The sequence below is a fragment of the Mycetomoellerius zeteki genome, unplaced genomic scaffold (genome assembly GCF_001594055.1).
Source record: "Mycetomoellerius zeteki isolate Tzet28-1 unplaced genomic scaffold, Tzet1.0 scaffold114, whole genome shotgun sequence".
Taxonomy (NCBI): domain Eukaryota; kingdom Metazoa; phylum Arthropoda; class Insecta; order Hymenoptera; family Formicidae; genus Mycetomoellerius; species Mycetomoellerius zeteki.
This window is the reverse complement of record NW_017256062.1, coordinates 2,416,335-2,426,841: the sequence shown is the minus strand read 5'-3', so window position 1 is coordinate 2,426,841 and position 10,507 is coordinate 2,416,335. Positions and strand designations below refer to the sequence as shown.

At 36.7% G+C, this 10,507-nt stretch overlaps 1 protein-coding gene across 1 annotated transcript in view; it reads left to right on the top strand.

Moving 5' to 3' along the window:
* The first annotated feature begins 8,260 nt into the window (after positions 1-8,260).
* LOC108728823 (uncharacterized) overlaps positions 8,261-10,507 on the top strand; it is a 17,378-nt gene continuing 15,131 nt past the window's right edge. The window contains 1 exon segment of the mRNA XM_018457619.1: positions 8,261-8,285. The gene's annotated coding sequence lies outside the window, so the exon portion shown is untranslated.

Sequence of the window (10,507 nt, the reverse complement as noted above, 5' to 3'; positions counted from 1 at the left end):
TGCCCGAGTCACAGTATATACTGTGCCCGGGATTTAGCTGCAACCTTATTTTGAAGCGCTTCTATGTCCACAAAACGTGGACATTGAACTACGTAGCCAATGCCCACGATCCCGTCGGTAATGTTCACAATTTTTTGGGTTACACAATTTTCATAAAAAAAGAGGGGGTAATGTTGGTAGCAACAAAAATCCTTGAGGCATCATAGTTTTATTTTCTACGGATTGGTAATATTTACAAGTAGTAATCCGTTAGTTTGCGCCGATCATGATCGATCGAGTATAAAAGTAGTGTAATTATTTTCCCCGCATTACATGATAATTCGTGAACTGTTCGCGAATGGCTGTCATCGCGGAGGTTTCGTGTTTCGACAGTTATGTGTATCAGTCAAATTGTGCCGAATCGTGTCGAATTTGCGGAAATGCATCGTATTAAGGCGCGTTCACACCTTGACGGAAAAGCGGAAAAGCAGCAGCCAATCAGAATTCGCGCTGATAGTCGACAATTTCGACTTTTTGTACTACTTACTACCAGCGCGAGTTGTGATTGGCCACAATTTCAATGCTTTCGTTCATACTAACTTGCTATATTAGTATGAACGAAAGCATTGAAATCCTATGGTTGAACTTTACTGGCACCGACATAAGTTAACGATTACGGCCATTATATAAATCAGACTTTCTTCTTCTAAATTTGTACAAACGCGTATTGTATGTATGTACGCGATAGAAAGTACCGGTTCCCCATGAGGTGTACTTTTCGAGTTGCGTAAGTTACGAAAACCAATCGTAAATTCATTTAGCATTTCTGTTAGAGTGTACAACGGAAATTCTAATCAGCAATTGGTTGCATTAGTTCCCCATTTCTCTAATCTTCCGCGAAATACGCCCAATGTGAATGTCGGCTTTCAGAATGGCGTATTCTAGTAAATAAAAAATACGTATTCTAGTAAATTACTAGAATACGCAGGTTACGCTTACACAGGTTAAGCCGCATGTGACGGCATCCTGACAGTCATAAATATAAATTCCTAAAATCTGGTGATTTTATTGGCGAAAAATCACCAAAATCTGACGATTTTATGACGAGAATTCACCAAAATTAGGCGATTTTGTTGGCGAAAATTCATCAACAAAATGGCGACGAAACTTTTGGCTACGAAAGCTTCATAGGTGGCGATATTATCCCTGGTTCATCTGGCAATCCTGGCTAAATCCCGGGTATGGCCGCTCTCAGGCTTCTCTCTGATATAGGTCGCTATAAGGTCGCTGGGTGTAAAAGTAGCCATAATTTAATAAATTTAATTGGTCAATATCTACTGAATTTGTTCACTTTTGTAATTTTTTCCTTAATTCAAGATACACAAATTTCTTCAATCTTCCGTCATAGTACCGCGTATCGCGTCGCGAGATGGCGGGATTGGCGGGTCGAGCGCGGCGCGGCGCGAGCCGTATTTCACCTAATTTCACCACGGACGCCGCGGACGGTTCGATAAAAATCAGTCGTCGATCGGCGTCAGTCGGCGTCGGTCGGTGTTGGTTGGTGTCGGTATCGGCGTCGACGTCGTTTAGCAATTTCAGCATCGTTCGGTGTTGTGCAGCGCAGCGTCGCTCGTCGATCGCTCGGTAGCTTTGTTTGGTTTCATCTGGCCTCGTTCAGCTTCGTTCGATCGGGAGGCCGTTCCGTGGCCGTGCGTTCCTATTTTTTCTCTCAACAACAAGCGTTGTATCGCAGACAGCGGCTCCAAAAGCACTGCGTGCAATCGCGAGTCGTACCCGCGATCACGATCCTCAGAATCCGGAGTGAGACGGTGAGTAGCAGCCGAATCCCGACAAAGTGAAATCCTCGCGAGCCTCCTCAAGGTGGCTTTTCGCCGAGTCTTCCTCCTGCGAAAAGCGCGCAGGATCAGCTGGTTCTGTATCGCCATGGAGTAGCGACCCAGAAGCGATTCGGCGCGTGTCTTCGAGTGTGATTCATCTACCGCGAGATCCGGAAGAGCCAGTTCCGACCGGTCGAGCCGAATCGAGCGAAGGTTAGGCCGTGGCTCCGACGCTCTGACGCTTATTCGCGTCGCGTCGCGTCATCTCGTCTCCCTCTATCTCCCTCCCTCTCGAGCCCCCTTGATTTGGGGCGGTGCGCCGACGATTGTAACAAATCACACGATCTCCCTCTCCAAGGAACAAAATTGCTCGCAGGAGCATCTTTGACAGGATCCGCGTGTTTTGCCCTTCTCGTGACAACGAAGGTCAGCGGATATTACGGCCAAAGGATCCTGAATTTTATCGCATGTGAAGTTATCGCCATTATCGGTGACCAGCACTGCAAATTCACTGCTCTTCCGCCTGGTACTCCGTTTGATCGTCAGAATCGATTTTTTTTTTTTTATTAATATGGCGCAATTATTGTTTCCCTTTGCTATGTTTTACCGTTTTTATAAGAGCGGACAATAAAACGATGAGAGAAATAGGTGTTTAGGCTGCCCTTTCCCTTGAAATTACACTACGCACTGAGGATTGCGAATTAAAGATTAGAATTCAGCTAATTAAAACAAAATGGATTAAAATGAAAATTCTGACTGATCAAATTCTAATCTCTAATTCGCAATCCTTAGTCTCCAATGCGTAGGGTGAGAGGCTTCAGGACGCGTCTCTCTCGAGGCGCGGGGACGTTGGTCTTAATTGACACGGATTCGCGCCGTTCGCGAAATTTCTAACGCAGCGCTCGTAACCTCGATGCCCTTTCGAAGAACCGAGCGGAATCTTTCGCGACCTTCATACATTTTTACGATCGTTCAATTCGGTTCGCCGTTAAATTACACTGGAAAAAGAGTGATGGTTACACTAATTAGAATTCTGATTGAAAATGGAGGAATCAGAATTTTATAGTTGAATTTATTATAATTTTATCATAATTCTAGTTGAGATAACCAGAATTCTGATTGACGTAATCAAAATCATCTGGTTCGTCCATTTTCAACCAGAAATTTTTCTCAATGTACATTTCTACACGTTTTCTATATCCGTTGGGCTGCGTTCGAAGACACGGAGTGGCCTTATGGCTCATTTTATTCTTGTTCACTGTATGTTAAACAAGAGTAAAATGATACATGAAGCCATTCGGGTATTTCCGAATGTAGACTTGGAAAAGTGTTTTCTTCCGTTTAGTAAAATATATACAGGACTGACATGCATTTAAACTACTTTTATTTAAAACAGTTTTTTATTTCAGTGGACCACATGAAAATGATTACGTATTTTGTATTTGAAACTGAAAGATTAAAAGTTTTTTGTATTTTGTAATATAAATAATAAGATTGATTGTCAATCTTACAATAGTATTTGAAATACAAAATATTTTCATGTGTTCCGCTGAAATACAAAATACAAAATACACTTGTATTTGCAAAAATTGTGTTTTATTAAAAGTATTTGAAATGTCCAGCCCTGAATATATAGAGGGTAGTGTATGAAATGTCATACTATTTAACTGTGAAATTTTCAGGTTTTAGTGATTAATACATTAGTTCTATACCACTTCTGTATCAATTTTGTTAAAAACAAATATACTATACAAACCAATTAGTATGACATTTCATGTGCATATTTTATTTAAACGTATAGATATAGTAGATATTTTTACGCATTTTCTTTTTCTCGTTGAAAAAATCGGAGCAAGAAATATTTTCTTCCATCTTTAGCGATATTTGGAGAACCTATTTCACTCGTAAAATATGTAATTTAATTTATTTAAACGCGTATGTGCGGATGTGTGCGTGATTCGCCTGGGGTCTCAGGGTGCTCCAGAATTGATTTCCGCCTGGTAGAACGATCGCACAAAACTTATTCTCGATTATCTCGTTACAGCGCTATCCTCGGCGCGGCAACGAGACGAGTGAATATCAGCGCGCGAATCAGCCTCCCCGTCGATCGTCGATAGAGAGAATCCAGTTGAGGTGCAGGGGCGTTGTCCCCCCCTCCTCTCTCTCTCTCTCTCGTCATGTTCCGGTTGCACGTCCTTCACCTCGTCCGTCCTCAAAAGAAAAACAGGAATGAGATAGACAGGAAGAGAAGAAACAAAATCGAACTCGGGGATGCAAACGTGTGCGTGATCAATCTTTCTTCCTCTCTTTTTCTCATTCTCGCATGAAAACAATGGCGATGCGTGCCACGCGACGTAGGATTCCCCTTTAACATGTGAGAAAAAGGAGTGCTCAATCGGAGTTTTGAGAGTCGCCGTTATTTATATTTAACATCTCGGGAATCACCAGTAGTTTATCATAACGGTGCAGAGTTATGGAAGGATAGCCACCGCGTCTAACGTCAAAGGCTGAAGAATAGACCTTTGCATAACGCATAACCCCGCAAACACAATAGAATAGTAAGTCTTAAGCCTTAAAGCCTATTTTACAATGTATTTTTTATTTTTTTGCTATTTTTTACAGCTTGTCTTTTTGCTTCTTATCTGGTTTTTAATTTTCAGTCGCCCGGGATAAAAGTTAACAAACTTCGGAAGAAACAGGAAACAGTAGCAAGAAATACAGTTGTCATTAAAACGGTAGCAAAGAGCAGAAAAAAACAAGAAGTAAAAAGTAAGAAATAGGAAACAAAGAACACATTGTAGAATAGGTTTAAGAAATTGATCAATCACAGTCGACTGTGAGAAGAATAATCGACTATGATTGGTCAATTTCTTAAGACTTAACTTAAGGTTTACTACTCTATTGTGTTTGAGGGGTAATGCGTAAAGTATAATAAGACTTACTCAGTAGGGCTGGAAAAAACCCGGGTTTTGTTAAAACAGTTCAGTCCAGTAGGTATTTTTGATGGTTTATTGGATTTTTGGGTTTTTTTATACAATTTTGAGGGTTTTTTTTTAGGTTTTTTTTATACAATTAATTATTAGATATTTTCTTCACTTAATATTTGGTTTACGTTGTATTTATTATTATTTAATTACATATTCAAATAATATTAATTATATGAGAATAATATTTTGTAAAAATATTAATGATGAATTTTAGATATGGAAAAAACATTTCTGTAATAAAACAAAGAGAGAAATGATGACGCTACATATTATGAACAATATATTAACATTTATTTAGATATTAAACAGAGAAATACTCAAATATTAAGTTATTAGTTCAGTTAGTTAGTTTAGTGTACATATATCCATTAGATATTTATAAATACGTTCCTCTAATTTGTTTTTAATTAAAAAATTTATTTTTCTACAATTCCAATAAAACCCAAAAAAATCCACAAATTTTTTACGGAGTAAAACTCAAAAAACTCCAACTTTTTTAGGGGTGAGTAAAGTAATGTCAGCTCTGAATCAGATTTATTTCTTTTATTTTATGGAAAGGAAAGGAAATAAAGAATTTCAATTGGTTCATTTTCTTATATACTGTACGTTATACGTTATACAAGACTCTGTGCTCCTTCCTAAAATCTCAGACGGATTTGTTTGAGATTTCATCGTGCCGTTAGCATGGACGGCGCTGTTTCGAACTATGTGCGTGCGTGCGTATACGAAAATTAATTTCAGATAATTATCGCCGTCACGCATACGTGATATCGGTCTGTCTGTCACGAGAATTGGAGCATCACATGATATGCATGCCGCGTGGTAACGAATGTGCAAAAAGAAACCAATGGGAATTTTTCATTAGAAAAAACCCGAGTTCACCGCTACACGCGCGTGAAAGAGTACCCGAATATTCTTTTCTCAACACTGTTCGACAAAAAAATCACCAGAACGAGACTAGTCAGTTCCTATAGTTTGTTTAACGCTGAATAAGAATTACAGTTTCCAATGTTTGCTCCATCACGTCATAATTTTGAGAAATTTGCAGTTAAAGTTCGCAAAAAAAGGGCTATTTTCACATATTTTGCCATATTATAGCTATATGCTGTATATGTGACGTGATGGAGAAGTTTTACACATACGTGTATACATATATAATATATTGTATATTACCCTTAAAATTCAATTTTAGTGTTATTCACAAGAAAAGTTTCACAACTGTCCGGAACCGATTTGATTTTCCATGAAATATGTTGTTAAACACGAAAATCTAAGAGACACGTATTTTTTTATACGTGCCCTCATGTTTAAGGGATGAAACATCCCTTTGAAAAAAAATATTTTTCTTTCGAGGCGAATATCATCGGAAGTATAAAAGATAGAAAAAAATTTTTTAAACAAAAGTTGTACGGTTTCAAGAGTACTTCAATATTGAGAAGAAAAAAAATTTTTTACAAAAACACAATTGTTTACACAAACAAAAAAATTGTTTTTAATTTTAAATCGGACAGTTATGAAACTTCCTTTGTGAGTAACACTAAAATTGAGTTTTAAGAATAGTATATTACCATATATATGTATACACGTGTGTATTGTGTGTGTGTGCGTGCGCACGCGCGCGAAATTACATTCAAGAATACATGCGTATGTATACTTATTAGGGTAACTCCGGTATATACGCCGCACATAGCAAAAACTTAATTTATTAAGTATTATTTACTATGTTTAAAGTAAACGAACTATATCAGTAAAAACTTTGTACTGTCTACTACTATGAAAAAAATATTAGAAATCCGAAATATTTATTTTTCGTATTAAGAAATGACCTTTTTGAAACCCTTGCATTTTTGCAGTATATCCCACAAGGATATATGGCTTCATAGGGGGATAGAGGATATGTACGACTCATGAAAAATTTACAAATAATGCTTATAAATAAAACATAAAATGATACAATAACTTATAAAATGCGTTTATAAAGTTTTAATAAGGAATAAGAATGCTAAATATGTATATGAAGTAATAAATAATAATTACAATCTTTCTACATATATTACAAATTTATTTTTGCAATTGATATTTGTCTTCATATCAATTATTAGTTTTATTATTGCCAATTGTCAGTCTTATTTTGTAATGGTACGATTTAGAAAATTTCATGGATTTCATAAAAATATCGACTTAATCTTTCTAATGATTGCAAATACATGTACATACAATGAATTTAAAATATTCTACAATAAATCTTCTTTCATAAAAATATAAAAATTCATAATAAAATTGGAAGATTACGTTATTATCAGTCACATACCTGATTTTTTAAAACGCCGCTAAATCCATACAACAAGACATAGCCTATTAAATTTTTGCCTATACTTATTACTCATTTTATTTCTCATTTATTTTATATATTATTGTTATTAAATATTGCTTATACATATAAAATAATATAAATATTATAAATTATTGATGAGGTACGATTTAGGTGATCAATAAGTAGGTACTCATTCGGCAAACTCCCCTAAATAATATTTTGTTACTTACCTTCCATTTGTGTAAAAATGTGAATTAATCTATTTCTGTAGTTAATTTCAAAGTAAACAGCGTTTATATTAACTTAGTAAATGATGAGCTAAATTTGAGTCAAATTTAATACATTTTCTTGATTTAAATTGTAACTTCATTGTTTCAGTGAAATTAATGACATATGGAGTAGAAGCAATGGTAATCTACAGAAATGATTAAAAATAACTCTAAAAATTGAGTATAATTTGACATTACAAATTTAACATGCGGAAATCGTACAGACATGCGCTTGACAAACGAAAAGATTATTTGGACGCGAAACTGTTTTATTGCAACCAGCATATCGAGCACTTTAAACGATAATACAGATGTGCATAGCATTGGAATGGATATTTCAAACGTTTGAGAGCCGCCGCGTTTGAATTCGTCTTCTCTTTTTCTCTCTTCCCATATTAATTTCACTAAAATAATACGATGATTGAAAGATAATACAAATTGAAATACCACAGTACTAATTAGTTACTTGGAATAAAGTTGCAGTTTATATAAGGATATAAAAATGTGTCAACTGAGCATCGATTAAAACATTTAGAACGAAGTTGCAACTGATATAATCGTGGTTAATTGGCGACTTCTGATTGCTCCATTGTTACCTCACGCGACGAAATTACGTTCGGAAAATTGTACACGCTAAGAGAGAGAGAGAGAGAGAGAGAGGGGGGGGGAGTATACGTATGTACATATTATATATCGCGTTGCAGACGGCACTACGAAGGGCGGAACGCGAAAGTGGTGGGGAGGATGCCGAGTGTTGTGCACATTGAAAGGGCAGACGCTGGATTCAAGTATCCTTATCTCTTTAGCGTTGCCGGATCTCACTCGTTTCGCCATGGGCGAACATAAGCGTCAACCAGCGTCAAGTTCCCGGATTTTCTTCTGTTCATACAAAAAGAAAGTATAAAAAGTACGCATGAGAGACATACCTACGTCGCGTCGAGTTTTAATTCATTCTTTATTTCTTGTACTGCGTTTATTTCTGTTATTCTTTAAATCTCGCATTACCGATCGCGTTTCTCTTATCATCACCTAACTGTATCTATTTTTTTTTCTATTAGGAATACATGTATGATAATGATAGTCACCGTATATATGTTGCACTTTGTAGCGCGCGATCGTGAACGATAATCGGACAGTAGATTAGGTGAGCGCGACTGATATATCGATTCGCGATTCTTGGATTTACAACCCTACGTTTCTGAGAACGTGCATTATACAATCCTCGCGATTCTCCATGCACTTGTAGTCGGACGCAATCTCTCATACTCGCGAATTTATTTATTCACGGCTTGATCGGCCTGACCTAATGCCCGTGTCACATTACGCATTGGAAATTGAGGATTGCGAATTAAAGATTAAAATTCGACCAATCAGATAATTTTAATTTTAATCCGTTTTATTCTGATTGGCTGAATTCTAATCCTCAATTCGCAATCCTTAATCTTCAATGCGTAGTGTGACACGGGCGTAAGGGATTAAACTTCGTGAATCGTCCCAATCAGCCGTGCGATGAATCATATTGTATATTACATTTATCTCATTCGTCGCGCGCGAGGTGCAACGCAATATACTCTCTAAAACTTATAGAGTCAATCTTACTCTCGAGGTGAAGTCTCTCTCTGAAGAGTGAAGTCTCACTCTTAAAGATTGAAAATTAAGTTAGTCTTTGAAAAACAATAAAAATATTTTCACCCTTGAAAAAAAAGTGGCAGATTTTTACTCTTTTTTTCAGCGAAAACGTGAAAAGTGAAAAATTTTTATATATGTATGTACGTACACATATACGTACAAAAATTTTCACTTTTCACGTTTCCGTTCTAGGGAAAAAGTTACACGATCGCTACCCAGGATGAAAATATTTTCATTCCTTTTTAAAAATTGGCACAATTTTCAGTCTTTTGAAGTGATATTTCACTATTCATTCAAAGAGATTTAAAGAGTAAGTACATCATACGTATATATTTTTCTGCACCCTCGCGAAATCTCTCATGTTCTGATGCCTCTGACGGGACAAGCTTTGAATTTCTACGTTACGGATAAGATTCTCGAACCGTCTTTATTCCTCGCATCCTGCCTTGCGAGAACCTGATTATTCCGGCCAACGATTCGCTTCGAAGCGCATAGAAACACTGCGCATCTTTTCCGCGCGACCTTCTCCTTTTACAATTTATTGTACGAGTTTGATACGTGAGTTACACAGACAAACTGAATGGGGTTGTCACGAGCTGAGGATCCCGTGGGTACGATGTCATCGCGCGTCGCAAACCAACAACTGTAAGCTCTGTTTCAATGATACTTCATGTTAGACACCCACGCTCGAATACATTCTTCTATTCCAGAGAAGAGAAAGACACAAAGCAGATACATGAGAGCGTAGTCTTCTCGTGAAAAGAAAGAAAAAAAAAGCTAATCGGATAGATTAAGTTGATGCAGGCGAATAGCGTGTAAAATAGCTTATTCGTTATTACCTTTTAAGACGGTAATTGTCCCGAGGCGAATAAATACAACTCTGTTTAAACGGAATCATCGCGACAATTACGCACGACATTCCTCCAAGTGACATATCCACGCTCTATTCGTCTCTGATTTATGAATGGGAGACATTCATTCCTGTTTACGTTCTTATCATTCGATAACAGCCAGTGCAATAACAGGCCTGCTTCCTAGCTCGCTGCTATCGCACCTTCCGAAAATTTATCGTTTTCTCGTTTTCTCCCCAAAAACGAATTCTTTTTTTATGTGTCCTTCACGAACAACGTTTATTATTCGGACAGGCGCGTTTAGATAGAAATAGGATTGAAGCAATTATTGCTTTACTACAGCAATATCGGCGAATATCGTTATTTTTTTTTATTGTGCAATTAAATTTTTTTGTGGCAATTATTTTTTTGCAACATTAGTAATTGTAGTATCTATAATTAGTTTCATAGGTAACAGCTACCAATTTCCTACTCAACACTGTCAAGATACCTGTAATTATGGCATTTGTATATCATTAATTGATAGTGAAATACCATCTCAACTACATTAAATAGTTACTTAGGCCTCATAAAAATAAGATATAACAATTATATTTTTTTGGTTTAAACAAACACTTTTTTTTAAGTAAAGCACACTATA